The 21,587-nt window shown below is 48.4% G+C and overlaps 1 protein-coding gene across 8 annotated transcripts in view; it reads right to left on the bottom strand.

Annotated features, from left to right (window-relative positions):
- Positions 1–21,587, bottom strand: part of ACTR3B (actin related protein 3B) — a 272,968-nt gene that overhangs the window by 148,036 nt on the left and 103,345 nt on the right. For 5 of the 8 annotated variants that reach the window (XR_013829938.1, XR_013829939.1, XR_013829940.1 and 2 more), the window contains one exon: positions 19,133–19,310. The gene's annotated coding sequence lies outside the window, so the exon portion shown is untranslated. Of the gene's footprint in view, positions 1–19,132; positions 19,311–21,136; positions 21,378–21,587 lie in introns of those variants that run through there. The other 3 variants (XR_013829937.1, XM_079932489.1, XR_013829943.1) reach the window with 3 other exon arrangements.

The following is a 21,587-nucleotide window of genomic DNA, read 5'->3' as shown; positions in this document are numbered from 1 at the left end:
AGCGAAAACTCATGTAACTGGAATTAACCTGGTGTTTCTAAAATATATATGACCATGGGACACTTTTTTTGGTGTGGCATCCATTAATATCACCTGGGATGGAATACAGTGCTCAGGCCACATCAACCAGAAAATAAATTCTGCCCTCTTGTTATCCAATGAATGAATGAAACACCGAGACTAAAATATAGGAAGAGTATGTTTGGGTGGAAATAGGAGGAAAGGAGGGAAGAGACAAAGGAAGTGAAATCTGACGGGGATGTTTTCAAACTGCAGGCTTGGAATCTTCGTTTGCTTACTTTCCAGAAGTTTCTCTCTGGCTCTGCTGGACCACAGAGTATCAGATAAAGGAAGTTTCCCCCGAATCTGACTCGAGCTTGTGCCCTCTTCACTGGGAGCACCTCTCAGCAAATTCATGACTTAGGACCGCCTTACACTCGCTGTCAGATCAAAACAGCTGAGAATTCTTCATCTCATCGTGTGTTCATTGAACTGACATGAATTTTTTTTTATTTATTTTTGCTGTGTTGCGTCTTTGTTTCTGTGCGAGGGCTTTCTCTAGTTGTGGCGAGCAGGGGCCACTCTTCATCGCGGTGCGCAGGCCTCTCACTATCGCAGCCTCTCTTGTTGCGGAGCACAGGCTCCAGACACGCAGGCTCAGTAGTTGTGGCTCATGGGCCTCGTTGCTCCGCGGCATGTGAGATCTTCCCAGATCAGGGCTCGAACCCGTGTCCCCTGCATTGGCAGGCAGATTCTCAACCACTGCGCCACCAGGGAAGCCCGACATGAATTTTTGAAGACAAATTTCCTCTGGGACCTCAGTCTCAGACACTTCCACAAACTGATGGTCCACGGTTCTTCCCAACACTTTATGAAATGATCAGCCTTGATAAGAAAACTGCAAACGGAATATTTTTAAATACAGCCCGTAGACTGAGCGGCATTAGGCCTAGGATGGTGTGATATATCCCATTTTGAGGCCAGCCCTTACTGTAGACAGCACTTCTCAAGGTGGTCAGACCAGCCCATAATGCTGTCCACCTCTCCTGGGGGCATCCTTGTGCTGCCTGGACGGGTGAGCTAACCAGAAGCTCTAGCATTTCCAGAAGCTGGAGATCTGTTTTAAAACCCACAACTAAAGCATGAGGGAATCCTTCGCTATGCTCTGAGCTTAAGGACTTAGGGGTCTCAGTTAAACCTTCCCTCAGAGGGAAAAGGTGCTCCTGTGTGGACTATTTCAGCGTAAGTGCCTTCAGGCAGCCTTAAGCGGTTCTGCTTTAGGGAACACGCCCAACCATCAGGAAATGCTATTCAGTCCGAAACCTAAAAAATTGAAAGGAAAGGAAATTCTGTACTTAGAGGCCCAATGGGAAATCGGTTAGCTGGCTACGTTGAGAGCAATTCTGGGGGAACTTGGCTGAGGTTGTGGTACTTCAGAAAGATATGAGCAAAATCCTATCTCCCAAGTTCATTAGAATCCGGCCTCTACTGCAGGTATTTTTGACCATGTGGCAGGTCCCACAGGAGGGACAACGCTCATCCTTCTCTGCCTGCACCTGCAGACCTGAGGCCAGAGCTCACACTCAGCAGGTGTTGAGTCAATGTTTACTAAATGAATGAATAAATGGATGCTACATAAATAAGCCACCATTTTCTCACCGATTGTACCATTTATTATTCCAATGGAAAAAAATGGGATCCCTTTTTGTGGTTTCCTTAATTAAGCCTAACTAGACTGAGAACAGGGCATAACTTGGAGCCCAAGTCAGGTTGGGAATTGTTTTTCTTTTGATTTCTAAATTCAACAGTGATCATTTGTGGTTGACTACACAGAAGGGGCAGTAGGGATCGCTGCCATCAGCAACTGAGGTCATTCAAGTCTGGGTTTGATCCTGGCTCTGCCAGTTCCATGTTTGTCATCTTGGGAAATTCACTTACATCTGTTGCCTGGAAAAAAAATGCACAACCTAAAAGTTGAGAATCATGTTTTATTCAGGGGGCAAAACTGAGGACCTAAGCCTGGGACACAGCCCCTCTCAGATATCTCTGAGGAGCTGCTCTGAAGAGGTAAGGGGGGGAACCAGGATATAGAGGAGTTTTTGCCACAAAGACCAGGTAGTCGGAACTTCAGAAGATTACTGTTCATTGAAAAGAAACAGACATCTCGAGTTAAGGAATTTATGTATGAATGTATGGGAAGATGCAAGAGTCTGGGCTCATTGAAATCATTCCTTTGACATGCACCTCAGCTCTCTGGGGCCAGTATCCTGTGCTCTCTCATCCTGAATCTCCTCAGGGTGCACCATCGGGGTGGCTGCTAGATGGTGGGCATCCTGTTTCCATCCTGAGTTCCATCAGGGCTCACCATCTGGGTGGTTGTAATGTGATGGTTCGATGGCTGCGACATCCTTGCTTACTGATAAGGCAGCAACGTTTTTTCATTGACACATCCTTTAAGCCTCAGTTTCCTCCTCTACAGAATGTGAATAATAAGAGTACCTTCCTCTCTGGGCTGGTGTAAGGATGAAATGGATCATACCTGTGAGTATCTGGGGAAGGGCCTGGCACACAGACAGTTCTCAGTGCACATCAGTTACCGTCAGTAAGGGTCGAATTTCTGAGTGAGTGACCTACTCTCCCACACGTCTTCAGTCATCAGGGATGTTCCAAACGGCAATTTGACTCTTACTCCAAGTTACTGTACTCTTTCCCAGAAAAGAGATAACATGCTCAAAACAAGAATTATTATTCTGTTTACAAAGTTCCAGCACATTGTTCTAAGTGAGTCATAAATATTATTTTTAATCTTCAAAACAAGCCTAGGAGGTAAGTCTCGCTATTATCCTCATTTTACAGATGAGGGAGCCTGAGAACAGAGAAATTCAATAACCTGTCCAAGGTCACACAGCTAATAAGCAGCAAAGACTCAAACCCAGACAGTCTGGCCATGGAGTCTGCTCTTAACCACCATCTACTGCACCTCCTCTAAATAACTGCGACTTTGGTTATTTACTCAGATTGATCTGTTAAATTATCCCACTCGTAAAAGACATTTTGATTTTTTTTTTATTACTCAGGAGAAGAAAAAAGCGTCATATTATTTTCAGGCATCAGCCAGACCATTAGAAAACACTCCATCTCTTTGTGCCTCAATCCAGTCAGGAAATAACAAAAAGAAATTCAAGAAAGTGGGGGGGAAACACAAAATGTTTGATTGTCGAGAATTCTACATGGCTTAAGAAAGCCTCCATCCAAAAATAATCTTTGGATCTAATCTTCAATTACAAAGGGATAAATTAATTCCCTCCAGACGGCAGCAAAACTTAAAAGCATCCCCACTTGTCCCATTAGTTTTCAACCTATTCAACTGAAAACAAACCAAAAACCTACAAGAAAATAATTCCAAATGTCGTACTGTTGTGAAATATAGCTGCATGATGAGAGCAATGTTTCTTCCACCAAAATATTTCAAAAAAGCATTCTCTTCCTCAGCCTTGCCACATCAGAACAGGGGAGGGGGCCACTTTGCTATGCAGGATAAATTAATACAACATTGTCAATCAACTATACTTCAATACAATTTTTTTTAATTTTTAAAAAGAACAGGGGAGAGGGTTTCCAGACTCCCGATGTCCAGCTCAGGCATCATGCAAACCTGGGCAGAATGAGGTTTTTGGAGCATGCATGCAAGGCCAGTCATTGGTCATTGTTGGGATTTGCATGTAGAAATTATAAAGATGGGTTCGTGCAGGGGGATAATGTGGGGAGCAAAGGGGCCAAGAATGTGGGGAACATACAGTGCAAAAACAGGCGGGGAAGAAGGGCAGAATGGAATCAAGGAATCCTAGCCCAAGCCACAAATGCAATGCCCAGCGTCCATAAAAACCAGGTGGGAGCATGCAGTCATTCACTGGAAATGACACTTGTTAATATATATTATGCTCCAGATGCAGAGCTAGGAGATGGTTCAATCATCAAGCCAATGGCAGTGACGAGGACAGAAAGTTGATAAGGATTCAGAAATCTTAAAAGTCACTGAAAGCTCAGTCACTGAGAGAAATCAGTTCCCCCAAAAGACGAGAGTACAGGCAAGGCACGCAGTGACTGGGGAGCCAGGTGGAGCCCCTCACGCCTGTTCTGTTGTTACTTGTTGGGGTCTGTGGTCATTGTCCTGCCAAGTCTTCCTCCCACTAGACTTTCCCTCCAGACAGAGGCTCGCGGAGCCCACACAGAGTCTGCACATTGCAGGCATGCTACCAGCCCTGCATGATGGATGGGGCAGTGGATGGATGGAGAAGTGAACCTGTAAACGGAGGAATGGAGGGAACCAGCCCAGGGAGTAAGATAGGAAGTCAGCTACCGGGGATCAGGGTCAGAGTGGAACCAGCAGGAAGGCTGCTGAGCCCACGAGCAGTTCTTGAGACCTTGGATTCCTCAACCTTAACCAGGAAAGTTAAGGTTTAAGTTAAGTAAACGAGGAAAGTTTACTACGGGGTTGCATGGAGGAATAAACGTGATACTTAGATGTTTAGCAGAGTGTTTGACTCATAATAAAACTGGTGGTGGTTATGCGGGGACAAGGAGTAATGGTGGTGGGGGTGGTCATTGTGATAGTGATGGCAGTAGTAGTAGTGGTAACAGTGGTGATAACAGTAGAGGCAGTGGTGGTAGTAATAGTGATAGTGGGAGTAGTAACGGTAGAGTGGTGGTGGTAACGGTGGCAGTGGTGGTAGTAATATTGGTAGTAACAGTACTAGCAGCACTAGTGGTGGTGGCAGTAGTCCTAGGAGTTGTAGTGGTGATGGCAGTAGCAGTCGTAGCCTCCCAGTCTATCTGCATTTAGGTGTCATCGGGCACTCCCCTAGGCCAAGGTCTCCAGGGCAGGTCCAGCTCAGACCCGGCCTTCCTATTTTACCGTCAGACACCCGCACTTTGCTCCCTGCGGCAGGAATGGGGCTGGGTCCTCGGAGCACCACGACACCTGCCAAGGGCTCCCTGGGGGCAACTCAAGAGAGTCCTCGGACCAAGTCAGAAGCGGGAGATGCTCTGGAACAGTCTGAGCACAGCATGGCTAGGGAGGGGAGTGAGTCAGGAGCCAGCAGACCCGAGTTCGTGTGTGTGTGTGCGTGTGTGTGTGTGTGTGGTCACGGGCGTATGTGTGCACGTGTATGTGAACGGCCAGGAAGGAAGAAGAGGTAAACATTTGGCCAGAAAACAACTGTCTGAAAGCGATTTGTCAAGAGCAAATTGGTCAGCATGGTGCTGAACTTTCTCGTCCTGAGTCTTGCTAAGTGCACAATTCTGCCACCACCTCCCTTGGGAATGGTCTGGCACGTCTTCCCCAACCGGAGGAAGGGCCCCGATGGAGCGGGCTGGGAGGGCCTCACCTCCCCACCATCTGTGCAAATAGGAAGGCTGCAGGTTAAAGACACATTCAGAAGATAGAAATTAAAATTGCCTAGAGGATGGCATGGTGTGGGGAAGAAAGAGAACACACACACACACACACACACACCATCAAGCAAGGTCTTTGCTCACCATCTAACACACACAGAGGAGTAATAATTTCCCTAAGAAACTGTATTAAATGTGAGAACATTCTTATCACCATCCACGTGAGGAGTCACGACGCTTTGCAAGTCAGATGAACAGTGGCCTCCCAGCGTGCCACTGGAGAAGAGGAAATTGCTATAACAAGCATTTTTTCTGTTAATTCTTCTACATGAAATAATTGGTAACACGTCAAGCTTTTCCTTTAAAGCATCCATCTCATGCATGGGCTTAATAGGAAGATATTCTCAGGCTGCTCAACGTCAGCCTGCAGCAAAGCAATTATTCATTTTAACATTTGCATTTAAACCAAATGGTATTAAAATTCATCAAGGCTCAGTCACCGATGTTACAAAATGGAGGGTGACACTCTCCCAGCCCAGCTCTGTGAAGTAATGTATCCTGCAAATAATGAGACAGCCTGTGGTCAACACAAATTTTACTGACTTTATCGCATTTGCCATTTAGATATGACTGCAACACCGTTAACAGAGAAAATATCCAGCGGCAGGGCTTTCTATCAGCAGTGAAGTCAACTTCAAGCAATAGTGGGCCAGGAAAATTCCCTTTGCTTTAAGGACGCTGTGTCCGTTTTGTTAGCTTACATGTTTTTTTGGAATTCTAAAGAAGGCAGCAACGTGCAATTTCTACAGCATCGCTTACAACAGCACACAAGTGCAAGGTCTTGCAGCACCAGAGAGCTTCAGTTGCAAGAGGTCCTCACTCTCCTTCGGCAAAGAGACTGTTTCTGGCATCTGCCAGAGTCCGAGAGTTCTTTATAGTCAAAGGAACACAACCCGGGTGAACTTTAATTAGTGGTGAAATATAACCCCCAGATAAGTCAAAGAGGATGACAATTTACTCTTCTAGGACTCGAATCAACACCCCAGAAGCACCCGAAGAGCCAGTCGCTTGTATTTCTTATTTAATTGCCTCTATCTCATTTCAACCACAGAAGAGCCTTTCGGAGGAGGGAAGGCACCCACAGCTCCTGCTGTTCAGGAGGCACTTTGGAAATAATCAAGTGGCCGGTGTGTCACTGTGTCAGATGAAGACCCTCCCCCCACTTCGTTGGGGGCGCTCAGGCCTTGTGCATGAAGGGCCAGCATTGGGTGCTCATCAATCCCTCACTAGCCTCAGCATCTTCTGTTTGTTCTCCAGCTGCAACAGACCAGGGAGCGCAAGATACAGCACTTCACTGAGACCGCCGGTGTTGTTTTCTGGGCCACAGTTACGACACCCGAAATGAGGAGATCCACTTGGGCAGAAGGAGCCTTGAGATCGGCCTTAAACCAGGTTTATGCAATCCTGGGAGCGCCACGCGATTTGGGTTCCTGCTTCCTGGAAGGTCCCTTTGGACCCTTTCCCACTTACAGACCCAAAGGCAGCTCAGCTGTCATCAGACCTGCTCAGTGTAGAAATGAGAAATCTGCCAGAGCAGTGATGGCAGGACAGAATCAGAAGTCAAATGTCCCGGCTTCCCACCTGGAACTCCTTTTCCAGAGCCAGAGCTAGAAAAAGAAGCTCTCATTTCTCAGACCCGACTCATTTGGCATTTTGATCATTGCCCTTAACTGGGGCTGCTAAAATACTAACATTAATTTTAAAATTAAATACTAGGGCTTCCCTGGTGGCGCAGTGGTTGAGAGTCCGCCTGCCGATGCAGGGGACACGGGTTCATGCCCCGGTCCGGGAAGATCCCACGTGCCACGGAGCGGCTGGGCCCATGAGCCATGGCCGCTGAGCCTGCGCGTCGGGAGCCTGTACTCCGCAACGGGAGAGGCCACAACAGTGAGAGGCCCGCGTACCGCAAAAAAAAAAAAAAAAAAAAATTAAATACTAAACTTAGCTTTGAGTTTTCTGACAGTTATAAGCATAGTATTTAAATAAAGAAAGAAATTTGCTAAGAGATAGTGTGAGCAAGATTGCAGGATGCATATTTAACTAATATTTTAGTTAGAATAATTAACTTTATTATATGTTATATATGACATATAATGAACATATAATGAACATATTTATCTAATTTAATGAACAGACTATTTTTGAATATTAGAAGGAGTAGTTAATGTACAATAAGCTAAAATCAAATACAAATTATGGTGGATGATCCATTAATTCATTAAAACAGAGCCTTGGAGTTTGCATGATGAATACATGACATTTTGCTAATCTCACTAGTGTTTTGGGCAAACCAAAGGTGATACCACGCTTTAAATGAAGGCTGTGATGGAATACTACTCAGCCACACAAAAAAAATGAAATTTTGTCATTTGCAAGAACATGGATGGACTTGGAAGGTATTATGCTAAGTGAGATAAGTCAGACAGAGAAAGACAAACACTGTTATCACTTATATGTGGAACCTAAAACATAATACAAACTAGTGAACATAAGAAAAAAGAAACAGAATCACAGATACAGAGGATAAACTAGTGGTTGCCAGTGTGGAGAGGGAAGGGGGCAGGGGCAGGATGGGGTACGGGATTAAGAGGTACAAAGCACTATGTATAAAATAAATAAGCTACAAGGATATATAGCCAATACTTTACAATAACCATAAATGGAGTATAATCTCTAAAAATTTTGAATCACCATGCTGTACACCTGAAACTAATATAATATTGTAAATCAACTATACTTCAATGAAAAAATGAATGCTATAACTCAGGCTGCACAGATTCCTCTGGCTGTACCCTCGTTGGTCTGAATCACGGGTCTCAACAATGTTCACATACAGGTCTTTCTAAGGTGATGCAGGAACTTAGCACCTAGCTCAGACACTTAGGAAAGGTGGCAACAGTGGCAGAGCTTCTCTCTAGTTCTCTGCAGGGTACTTGTGTCTGCGGATCAAAGGAGGAGGTCGAAGAGGGAGTGTTAGTTTCCAAAGGCCGGGCGGGTCACTGGGTCCACCGTACGAGGAGAAACCCTGACACAGGATGGAGAATTTGAGGGCAACAGGGGGAACCCTGATATGGAGAAGGATGAGAAGGGCCCCTCAGACGGGGAGCAAGGGGAATCAGGCACTTTTGGGGCAACAATGAAGCAAACAGTGGGCTGGATCAGAGCATTCATGAGCCGTACCCACACCCAAAAGACGCTGGAGGTGCCTTTTAACAAAAGACATGAACACAATGAAAATCATTTAAATAAGGGGAAATGACAGAATCTACTCAATGAAGATGAAAGAATAAAATGATTTTACCAGAAAACTGAGGCCGAGGAAATCTATCAAAATTCAACACAAACCTTCGTTCTGAGTCCCCCGACACTCCACGGTCCATAAATACAAAGAAATCTGGATGGGAGGGTGTATGGAAACCACACTGGCACTGCCTCCGTGGCCCAGTGAATGTCGTTGCAGAGGACCAGCTGGCCCCCAGCATCCACGTCCCGTCCTTCCTTCCCCACGTCTGAGTCATCCCAGCCAGGGTCCTGGCTGTGACGTGGTCTCCGTGCCCTTGTCCAACCCCCAGCCCTTGGTTCTCACAGCCGGGCAGTTGGCTGGTCGCTCAGACCAGCGACTAGATGATGCTGGCCGGACACATGTGCTCAGAATCACGGCCCCAGGAGGAAGCAGGGAAGAGACAGACACCACTCCACTGGCCCTCAGTATTCTGGATTTATGATGATTGTGTGAAAACCACCAATTATAGGGGCTGCGGGGGAGAATGATATTGGGCAAGAGAAGATACAAGAAATGTTAAGAAGAGACGTGACCCAACCTTGAATTGCTGACAATCTGGGTGGGGATCTTAAGCCCACCCAGGCCCAATTTCTGATACTGAAGGTGTTGCTCTCCCACTCGAATCTCGAAGTTATAAACTGCTCCCTTGCAGGCTTCCTGCGGTGGTTTTCCCCCGCCTGTCTCTGAATCTTTGGCTCCACGCAGTAGCTCGTCATAAAGCTTCCTGTTCTGCATCCACTCCTGTACGTTATGTTTAGTCCTCATCCATCAGCACGCTCTCATCTGCTCCACCAGCACTCTGCATCCCCTAACAGCCGGCACTTTCCCAGTTCATCTCACCAGAGCTTCTACTATCAGAGGCTCCGACTTCTCCCCTCTTCACCTCGTTTTAACACTTCACAGGCTTTTCACTGGGGGGCTTGAAAGCAGTGAAATTATTCAGGCAAACGGGAAATATTTATGAGGCATCTGCTCTGTGTGTGCAAAGCTGCAAGGGTCCCGCCCAGATCCCAGGGCCACCTGCCTCCTGTGTCTACGACCCTTGGTTTTGGGGTCTCTCCCTCCACCGGGTCCTGCCCCTCCCCACACCCTGGCTCTTAGTCCTCTCAGGGCTGCGACAACAGAACTCCAGACTGGGTGGCTATAAACAAAGAAATGGACCTCTCAGTCTGGAAGCTGGAAGTCCAAAGTCAAGGTACCAGCAGACTTGGTGTCTGGTGAGAACCTGGTTCTTGGTTCATTGATGGACATCTTCTCGGCCACGTCCTCACAGGGTGGAAGGGAGCTCGGTGGGGTGTCTTTTATTAGGGCACGAATCCCTTTTGTGAGGGTTCCACCCTCATGACCTAATCACCTCCCAAAGGCCCCACCTCCTAACACCATCACTTTGGGTGTTAGGTCTGAACATATGAATTTGGGGGGAAACGAACGTTCAGTCCATGGCACCCACCCTGCTTCTCCGTGGGTGTTCAGTGCCTTTGTGGTCTCCCCCTGCCCACCTTCCTCCAGCAGAAACTGCTCTCAGGAAAACACTGGATTCCATCCTTTTCTCCTCTCCCTGGGGACACATGGTGGCTCCTCCCCTCTCAGTGTGTGGAGGATCCGGGCGTCTAGACAGGGTGGGGGCAGCTGGCCCAGCCTCTCAGGTGGCCTCTCCCCATCCCCCGCTACCTCACACCCAGAAGAACCCTACAGAGCTGTGAGTGCACCTGGCACCTGGGTCCAGCATATTCGTGACACCTCCAGGCACATGTGCATTGAGGGGGAAATCACCCCACAACTTCAATGCCCCCCGATCCCACACAGCCCCTGCTGGCTCACAGCCCTATGGGCTGTGGGCAGGATGGCAGCTCTTCTGTTTCACCCGTGCTCTGAACTCCCATCGCAGAGTGAGAATTCCAGCCTCTTACTCTGAAAAACGTTCACCTAGAATTTAATCTTACCTTTAACCACCTGGGGAATTAAACTTTCATGTTTGATTGACCCTCACTTGTGGGCATACCTGTAATCTGAAAAGGTACATCAGCATCTGAGTTACCTACAGCGTGTGTGTGTGTGAGCCCCTACTCTGCCCTGGGGTCCACTTTCTTTGGGTTTTCCTTTAATTGGCAAGTCTGGTAATACCACGTGTGCCCAGGTGAGTACTAGCATCTCCCCAGGTTCTGTTTCCCCTGCCCAGGGGTGCCTGCAGGTGAGAAGGTCCTGGATCTTTGCAATAGAAAGTCACGAGCAGAAGGTGGGACTCACGCACCCCAGGTTGGAAACCCCAGGTGCTGAGGTGTCCACAGGAAGCAGGGCTGCCTCTGAGGGACCAGCTGAAGACACGTGCCCTGAGCCTGGGGTTGGGGGGGGGGGTGGTCACAGAATTACTGCGGTGTTGATGCCACAAACAATAGCTATTTGTTACGGGGCATTGCTTGGGAAGTGCTGCAACATATATTTTACTGTTGGTGGCCTTCAAAAGCTCATATAGGCCATTTATCAGTCAGAATCATTTGCCCATGTGGACTGGTGTCACCTGTCACAGTGCAGAGAGCTTTCAAGTTTCTGAGATTTCTCCCACTTACACATTTACGATTCCGTAATTCTGGTCCTGGGTGTGGGTTTTTCCCCCTGGGTACCTCTGAATACACACACACACACACACACACACACACACACACACACACACACACACACACACACACACACACACGTTTAACCAAACACCGTGCAGCTCCTGGCAGTGCCAACACCTCCACACTTCATCCTGGCAAGCCATTCTGGTGACGGTTCGCTGTGACCCATCGCTGACTTGCATGGCTCCCGTGAGGAGCCCCCAGCCACTGATCAGACGGCCAGACAACAAAAGGACACAAGTCATCATCCCCAGAACGCCCACTCCTTGGAAGGTATGGAGATTCAAAACAGGCAGGGCACACAGATGGTGACCATCAAGATCAAACACAGCACACAGGCACGGGAGGCCTGAGATAGCCTGTCTCTTCCTGCCAGTGACACCAGCAAAGCAGAAGAGTCAGGTGCTGAGTTTGTTTCCCGGGATGCTCTGCAGGACTCCAGTTGTCAACGTCTGTGAACGAGCATGGCCCTAGGGCAGTACCCACCCAGGTAATGTGACTGCAGAGGCCCCGGAAAGGACTCCATGCCAGCTCCCACGAAGCGTTGGGGTAAAAAGGACCCTCCAGCAAACCTTAAATGCCCTCTGTCTCAATCTGTGTCACAGTCTGCCCAGGTTCTCAGTCCACTGATTCAAATGCTAATCTCTTCCAGAAACACCCTCACAGACACACCCAGAAATAATGGTTTGCCAGCTCTATGGGAACCCCTTAGCTCACTCAAGTTGACACATAAAAATGACCACCACAGTGTGTTAACTCACCTTATTGTGAAAGTCACTTTGTAACATGTATGTGCACCAAATCAGCACCTTGTACACCCTAAACCTACACAATGTCATATGTCAATTATATTTCAATAAAGTTGGGGGGAAAATTAACCACAGCTAGTATGCCATTTCTACTCTTCTTGGAAATCAGAGGAACGTGATTCTGGCCCCAGTCGTGATGATACTTAACTGTGTGGCCTTGGGAAAGTCATTTCACCTCTCTGAAAAGTTCAAGGGTAGGGCTCAATCAGGAGTCACGAGCTGAATGTCCTCAAAGGCTGGAAAGGAACGACGCTCGTATAGTCAAGGTGTAAGACACAAGGGAACAGCAGGGCCTGGAGAGCCTGCACGGGCATCTAAAAATATTCCAAAAATTGTACATGCAATCCACAAGAAACACTCCTGCAGGCTACAAATCAGCAACCCTAGGCCCACGTGGTCTCTAAAGCCCACTTTACATAAAATTTCTCAATTCCTATCTATATGAGGTAGGGCAGATCATCCCCTAAAGAAATCTGTTTTACGTCCCATAAAAAATCTGTTTTATGTTTTAATCAAGATATATTTGGTTGTCAGGAACATAAATCCAAGACGGCTCACTCCAGAAAGGAAAATATATTGTAAGTTGTGGGTTTCAGGGATCCCAAGAAAAGCTGAAGAAATGGGGCCAGGACACCCCCAGGGACCTTAGGAGAAGGGTTCTGTAAGCCTTCAGCCCAGAGCCTCACTCTAGTGGGACAGGCTACACTGTGGGTGTTGCTTGATTCCAAGTGCCCACTTTCAGATTCCAAAGGGAGGACTCAGGCCCATCTTAGACCCAGTGACCATCCTTGACCAAGCAGCCATGACCCAGGAGGGCCAGGTCACATGGTCCAATCACAGCTGTGCAGCCACACCTCTTCATTAGGCGGTAGATGGGGATTTGCAACAGAACTTCCCAATTCAAAGTCGAAATGGAACCTACTCACGTTCCCAATTATGTTTTTCCTGGACATTTCAGATACCTCCTCTCCATTGGCACCATCAGACCATTTTCTGCTTTCTTCCTCCTGCTAGTTCATGGATAAAATCTATCCTTCTGCCCTATCTGCAGCTTTGTTTCCTCCTGCCCACTAAGGACCTGCCTGCCCTAGGTCTCCCTGGCAGCTGTCTGCTGGGTGGGGAGGGAGCCTTAGAAGGTGAGCCCATGGATTAGGTGTCCTCCTGGGACCAGGAGGGTGAAGAGACACAGAGAAGCTTTACCTCGTCATTCATTCTTGGCACATATGAGATGTCGTGGGACTTTATGAGTGCTAAATCAGTTGTATTGCCCGTACGATTTGATCGATCTTGTTAGACCTGACAAGAAATCAATTGGAAAAAAATATATGTACCTTCCCAGAATGGGTTCTCCATCTTAAGGTAAAAGAACAGTCTAACAACCGCAGAGGAAGATCCAAGAAACAGTCTTGGTAAAATATCACTGAGCCCATGGTCCTGGGAAGATGCTACTTTCTGACTTCCAAAAACCAGAAGTAAGTGAAGAGGGAGACGGACAAAAGGGACCCAGTAAATTCAGGGATGTCACCACCAGATGACCCTCTGAGCCTCAGAAAAGGCAAACTGTGTGCCCAGACATGCCCCAGGCTCTGACCACAAACACTCACAGACGATAGCAAAGCAGAGGAGCCATTCTGGAGACTCAGGAAGGTACCTGGCCATATCCATGTCCAAGGTCGCCTAGCATGATAAAAAGAGGAAGACTGACTTGGATCCGAAGTATCCTGACTCTGCCTTTCTCTAGCTGGGTGCCCTGCAGCCTGCAATGTTCCTTCCCTGACCCTCACCGTGCTGGTCTGTAAAACAGGAGTAAGAGGACCTACCGTACCAGACAGTGTGAAGAATGGCATGAGGCTGACATGAGATAATACACGCAAAGCACTTGCACAGCCCTGGGCACTTGTGGGCACCGTGCAGGCTCCTGACCTCCTTCCATCCCCAGTGAGAAGGGCAAACCCAGTGCTGGATCAGCACCAAGGCGGAATGACTCAGTGAAAGAACCCGGGCCACACACCAAGGTTCACCTATGGATTCTGACAACATAATTTTAGCTGTGATATCCTTGATTCTTTGCCTATAAATGACCCTGCACCAGAATCACTTGTGGTACTGTACCAGTCAGCTCTGGCTGCCATAAAAGAAAACCATAAACAAGGTGGCTTAAATACAGAACTGTATTTTCTCACAGCTCTGGACACTGGAATTGCAAGATCAAGGTGCTGGCCAATTTGGGTTCTGGTGAGGGCCCTCTTCCTGGCTTGCACATGGCAGCCTTCTCACTGTGTCCTCCCATGGTGGAGAGAGAACAAACCATCTCATGTCTTTTCTTATAAGGCTACTAATCCCATGTGATCAGGGCCCCACCCTTTTGACCTCATTTATCCTTAATTACTTCCTTGAGGGCCCTATCTCCAAAAACAGTGGGTGGCTAGGGCTCCAACATATGAATTTAGGGGAGACACAATTCAGTCCATAGCAAGTGCTTAATAAAAATACAGATTCCTGGGCCCCATCGAGGCCCATAGAATCAGAGCCCATGGGGGTGGGACCCAGTAAGCTGAATGTTCAACAAGCCTCTCTTCCCCCCTCCAGGTGACCACCCTGCACAGTTTGATTTTGAGAACTGCTGGGTATGTCACAGGCAGGCTGGGGCTGCCGTGTCACTTGCTCACAGAGCAATGGAGCCCTTTATAAGAGTGACTTAGTTACCAAAGTGTCCGTTGTCAGCCCAATTTAACAGCAGCCCATATATGAGCGGCTATGGCTGTTCTGCCCCCACTTCCAACCACGGGCCTCTTTATGCTGCTGCTGGGGAGCCTCTGTGGGTTTGAGAATAAAAGTCAGAGGGAACTTTTAGAGACCCTGTTGTTTTAGAGGAGAAAGATGGGAAGAAGTTGAAAAGCAAGCGTGGTTCAGAGGCCAAGCACAGAACAGGCAAAGGCAATGCCAGCCTGCTCTGTGGCCAGCACCCATCACCCACCCCTACGACGGCCAAAACTCTGCCAGATCTATTCAATGTTTTCTCACCTTTAATCACTCTGGTCAATAAGACTTTAGATATTCATCCTTAGAGTTCAATAGGAACATTTTACACGGGAGGAAGCAGAGATACTAAGAGATCTAGGGATTCTGGCTTTAAATTAATTCGGGTCTTTAGCAGCAAAATCCACACTGAACAAATGAGACCCGTACTTTCAGAATGGGAGTATCTAGAGAATTCGGGGGTTATCAGTCCATTAACATTTCTGTGAATTGAGCAAACTGAGACCCTTCCTTTCTAACAGCCCCCAAAACAACTGCATGGATGGAAGGGGGTCTGGGTGGGGGAGCATCTCCCTAGAGCACAGGGCGCCTCTCATGACCACCAGCCTGAGTGGAGACTCTCCAGGGGTTGGCAGACCCTTACGGTGTCCCGAGGGTCCCGGGGCTGTGTGGGCTGGGAGGGAAATGGGCTGAGAGGTGAAATGAGGTGCAAGGAAAGAGGGGAACAGGTGAGAAGGAGAACCTCACCTAGATTTCTTTAAAACTGCCTTTGGCAACAATGAGCTGTCACGACACACAAGATGCTGGCGAGCACGGGGAGCAACAGGAACTCTCATCATTGCTGGTGGGAACGCAACACGGCGCAGCCAACTGGGAAGACCACACGGGGGTTTCTCACAAAACGAAGCCCTCTCACCCTGTGGTCCAGCACCAGCCCCGTCTCACGCGGAGGCCCCGCTGCTGCCTGCGCCCTGGGCGCTGTCGATTCTCTGTGGAGACGCAGCCCCTCCTGAGAGGGACCTAAGAGGTGGGAGGGCTGGGTTCTCCACAGACCGTCAGGCCCACGGCCGAGTCATGACCCTCTTTAGGGCAGCCCGTAAACGATGATGGGCCAGCGTCCTCTGCACCCCTGCCCCTCACTCCAGCCCCCAGCTCCGCGTCAGCGGCTACACTAACCCACAGCCTGAAGCAAACCTCACACACACATATCTTCACACACACACATACACACATCCCAATTGACACACCACCTACACACACATACCATCACGCACGCACACGTCCCTCTGGTGAAAGTGGGCCGCACGAGTGATCTGGGGGAAGGCAGACCTCTACAGAGCAGCCCTAAGGAAGCATACAGAAAGGGTTTCCCACACCTCTGCACACCCCACACACAATGGTGTTTGGAGATCAGAGAAAGGGGCTGACATAGCTGAACGTATACACAAAATACACAGTGAAGCTTGTCCCCCTTTGCAGCTAGCCTCCTGCCCCCAGGCCCTGCGGCCAGATGGGGAGCCAGCCCAAACCACAGGGAGGGAGGCCACCTCCTCTATGTCCCTGGACGAGAGCTGGCCCATCGCCGAGTGACTCACAGACCCCAGCTGCTTTCTCCTGCGGGCCCGGCCTCCCACCAACAGCCGCCTGCTCGGGGTGGCCCTGACCGAGTGAATTTCATTCTCAGTCAATGAGCTCCATCACAGAGATATTCTTCACTAGGTGACAATACATTTCAGGCAAGGGGTGGTCACCCATTTAGTATACTAGCGCTTTGGGTCTAAATCAGTGGCCGTGGGCCCGGGCGAGGCAGTGCGGTGTCAGACCCGGTGTGTGTTCTCTCTGGTTCAGTGGGTGATGTATTGGAGTCAGGCTGATGAATCTGCTTTAGCAGATGATCTATTTCCATTTCAAGCCAGTAATTATGTTTTAATGTGTGATATACCCCTTTCTGGATGACATGCATTAAATCCCTAATAACTGTGTATTTATTTCACCGCGTTACGTATGCACACAGCCATTAATATACATTTCGACGTTTAGCGCATCCACTCTACCATGCCATGTATATCCCTGACTCTCTCTGAAGTTTAGAAATGAATGGCATCTCATAAAACACCACTTCATTAAGAATCAACAGGAATAAGCCAACCAGAAAAATTTTTTATTGATGAAGGTTGAACAGAGAAATATCAAGTTCACTTCTCACTTCTCACAGGAGAACGAGACAATGAAATCTTTCCTGGGAAATTCTGGACGTCAGGAATGCACTTCATCTTGTCAGCGGTAGCACAGCCAGGAAAATAGATAGCCCGCTGTGAATCACTGCCCAAGAAGCCCTCACATCTCAACAGCTGGCAGTGCCTCTGTGTCAAACTGCCTTGACATTTCCATTCCTGAGCAGCCTTTTTGTAGGTAAGTCCTGCATTCCAGTCCCTTCTGGAAGCCCTTGGGTGTTGAGTCTCCGGAATCCTCTCTTCCCCATCACAGCTGGCTTCCCCAGAGCCAATGCTGTGATGGAGTCTGAGCAGGGGTACCTGGCAGGCGTGAATGCCTGTGGAGGGCACGATGCTGCAGAGTTGCCCCACGGGGCCCGCTGGCCAGCTTCCACATCCCTGCCCCACATGGAGGTGGTACCCAGGATGGCAGCTGAGGCAGTTCTGTGGGCAAGATAGGTCCTGAAGGCCTCCCAGCATCTGGGGCTGCACGATTCCCCCCCACGAAGGGGGACCGGCTGGCCATCTCCACACCCCCCTACAAAATACACAAAATACACCCCAGCTCCACTCCCTCTAATGAGGCTCTCTCCAGGAATTTCTCCAGCAATTCCCTCCCCTGTTGACCTTATCATCTACAAAGAGAATGCTGCAGATGCTCTCCTAGTGGGTGGGATTTAGATCAAGGTCAAGCTACGCTTTCCTGACAAATGCCATATGATATCACTTATATGTCGAATCTAAAATATGACATATGGGACTTCCCTGGTGGCACAGTGGTTAAGAATCCTCCTGTCAATTCAGGGGACATGGGTTCGAGCCCTGGTCCAGGAAGATCCCACATGCCGCAGAGCAACTAAGCCCGTGCGCCACAACTACTGAAGCCCGTGTGCCTAGAGCCCGTGCTCCGCAACAAGAGAAGCCACCGCAATGAGAAGCCCGCACACCGCAATGAAGAGTAGCCTCCGCTTGCCGCAACTAGAGAAAGCCTGCGCACAGCAACAAAGACCCAACGCAGCCAAAATTAATTAATTAATTTAAAATAATAAAATATGACATATAAGTCATATGTTAGACCTATCTATGAAACAGAAACAGACTCACAGACATAGACAACAGACTCGCGGTTGCCAAGGGGAAGAGGGGGTGGGGAAAGGATGGATTGGAATTTGGGGATGAGCTGATGCAAACTATTATATGTAGGCTGGATAAACAGCAAGGTCCTACTGTACAGCATGGGGAACTATGTTCAATATCCTGGGATAAACCATCATGGAAAAGAATATGGAAAAGAAGGCATGTATGTGTATAACCGAGTCACTTTGCTGCACAGCAGAGATTAACACAACATTGTAAATCAACGAGACTTCAATAAATTTTTTTTTAAATGAAGAGCTTTTCTGCTTGTTCCCCAGGAACGTGCCATTCCCAGGTACCCCCAGTCCTGCCTGTCACCGAAGAAAGATGTGATCGCTGGGAGGAATGAAGAAAGAGCTCCTGTGAAAGCAAGTGCAACCCTTTGCAGCAGAGGGAGGGTCCCTGGGGATGGGGAGCTGGCTGCACACGTGGGGGTCACCCGAGCCTTCACCTTCCCTTGGAGGTCTCGAACTGTGCCTTCCTGAGGTCGTGGGCTCCTGGGACAGAAACCCTTCCTCCTCTACCCTCAGGCCAGGCTCCACCCGTAGCACTGCTGGCACACAAGCCCAACAGCTCTTGGTTGCGGGCTTGCCTGTGCCTTGTAGGGTGTGGGCACATCCCCAGCCTCTACCCACCAAGATAACACCCCCCAACCAGTCATAACAGCCAAAAACATCTCCCAACGTGGCTAGATGTCCCCCGAGGCAAGACTGTCCCTGGTTGAGAACCACCGCTGTAGGCGTATTGTTATCAAATGGAACATAGCCAAAAGTGATTTTAAAAAAACATAATAATGATGGAAAATGTGAACAGCATGAAAATAACCAATCTGAAAGTCTAGATTTACACTCTAAGTACCTCATTCAAATCCTCCAAGAACTGCACGGCACCCGAACAGCCTTCTTCCGGGGCAGCTGCCACCAGCTCGGGCTGCACAGCCTGGCGGGGTCCCTCCTTCCAGCTCCATCTCCACCCACGGGATCAGCAGATTCCACTCATCTTGCCGTTGCCATAAAGAAATGCCTACTTCCCAGTTCTTGCAAAAATAAAATAGGAGGAAGAGGCGAAGAAGGAGAAGAAGAAAGAGGAAACTATTAGAATCATTTCAAAGATTTTAAAGACATTTCAAAGACAGTTGTTTTTGTTTGTTTGTTTGTTTTTTGTGGTACACGGGCCTCTCACTGCTGTGGCCTCTCCCGTTGCAGAGCATAGGCTCCGGACGCGCAGGCTCAGCGGCCATGGCTCACGGGCCCAGCCACTCCGCGGCATTTGGGATCTTCCCGGACCGGGGCATGAACCCATGTCCCCTGCATCAGCAGGTGGAGTCTCAACCACTGCGCCACCAGGGAAGCCCAAAGACAGTTTTTTTTTTTTTTCATTTGAATGACTCATCATCCCCATCACCTTTAGACAAGTATTTTCACTTTTATACATTTCTATCCAGTGTGGGCCACGTGTATATTTTTCAATGACTATATATCAACTACATGCAATTTTGTAGCCTGATTGTTTTACTTAATCTTGTATTATAAGCCTTTTCCCAAGATGCAGTATAGTTTCAGAATTATAAGTAATCATGGTTGAGCAATATCTCAACAATGGCAAATCAGTTAGGAGAAGCTCGGTTTCGTTGTGATTAGAATGAATTCCAGACTATCCCAATGAGGTTTATCCTGTGCTCACTCCAAGTCCACTGAGGGTCTGGATAGCTCGCTCACTGTGACACAACCTGACTGTGATATCAGAGTCCCTGCATCAGGGGAAGAGCCCATGGAGAACCCCCAGCAGCTTTACCTGCTCCCCCCAGGTGACCCAGACCACGTCTGCTCCCAGCCCAGCGGCCGGGATTAGTTATTGCCATGGGGCTGGGAAACATTTCCTGTGTATCCAGGAAGAGAGGAAGTGCTGAAACTTCTGTGCGCCCTGATGGTATGTAAGGTACCGTTAGTAAACCGTTCACTCCCATTGCTGAACTTTATTTCCAAAAGCCAACGTTTTATGACTCAAACTCCCTAGTCCTCGTAGGGGAACTCTCAGTTACTTAAATCCTTGATCGCAAACGTCACTGATTGTCAGGGGTGAAACTCAGAAGGTGGTTCTGTTATAGCCAGGTTGGGGACCACGACATTCAAGTCACAAGTAGTTTTCAAGGCAAGGGTGATAGATGCCTCAATTTCCAATGATCTCTGACAGGGGTTCCCAAGCTCAGAGCTCTGGATCCTTGCTGGGAGCCTGGGAAATCATTACAAGGGGCCTACTGATCTGTACTCAAACCAAGCATTGATTGAACACTGAATAAGTAGTAATGATTGTGCATACAATTTGGGGAATATATGTGACGCTATTGTGACTTACAAAATATAGATGCACTAAACACACTCCTACAATATTTCTGACTTTATGAGTTGGCTCAAGATAGACTATATCAGTCAATGTCCCAGAAGGAAATAAAGGGACACTCAAAGGGGGTGATTGAGGAGTTTACTGAGAGGACTATTAATCCAGGGAAATCACGAAAAGACGATGATGCTCCCCAGAGCTAGGAGGAGTGGAGAGCCTTCCACCTCTAGATGAGGGGGCAGCGGAGGGGCTGTAGCCAGTCGCAGCTCCACAGCTGAAGGGGTCAGAGAAATTAGCACCATGACCTCATCCTCCTCCGGGCTCTCCCCACCCCCACGGGGAGCCTAGGGCCCAGGACCTGGTGAGTCAATATAGGGCAACCTCTCAGGGCTCAGAACAGATGGAGAAGGCCAGACAGTGTGTCTGGAGAGGCAAAGAAGAACTTTGGCACTGATGTTAAACATTCATCTGTCATTATGTGAGCACCTACACACTTCTTTACGTTAAAAAGTGTCCTCATACCCTGAAGAGCTGGGAAGCATTGAGCCACTTGCCAAGCCCAGGTTACCCCTGTAGCACTCATTCTGTGATGACTCGGACAACAGAGCCATGTCTCTCGAGGAAGGCAAGTTGTTCTGCAAAATTCCATTCATCGCAACTTCCTTTAATCCATCCCATTATCATAGCATGCTGTGTTAGCCAGGATTCCCTATAACACAGCCTGAGCAAAGATGATGTGCTCACGTTTGATTGCAGGTGCAACCTTAAGGAAGCAAGAGCGACAGGGAAAGGAGAACGAGGTAGGGAACAGGGGAGAGAAGATAAAAGGTCATGTTTTTCAGAGCTGGCTACACTTTCACGAAAAACACACCTAGTTGCTTAGTCATAAGAGATGTTATGGGAATGTCTAGAACCTCTGCATCTCGGAACCATTCATCTGGGAAGGAAGTGGGAGGATGCTGGCTCCTTGCAT

The sequence above is a fragment of the Stenella coeruleoalba genome (genome assembly GCF_951394435.1).
Source record: "Stenella coeruleoalba genome assembly, chromosome: 9".
In the NCBI taxonomy this organism is placed as follows: Eukaryota; Metazoa; Chordata; class Mammalia; order Artiodactyla; family Delphinidae; genus Stenella; species Stenella coeruleoalba.
Note: the sequence above shows the minus strand (reverse complement) of the source record. Positions and strands in the feature narration are given on the sequence as shown.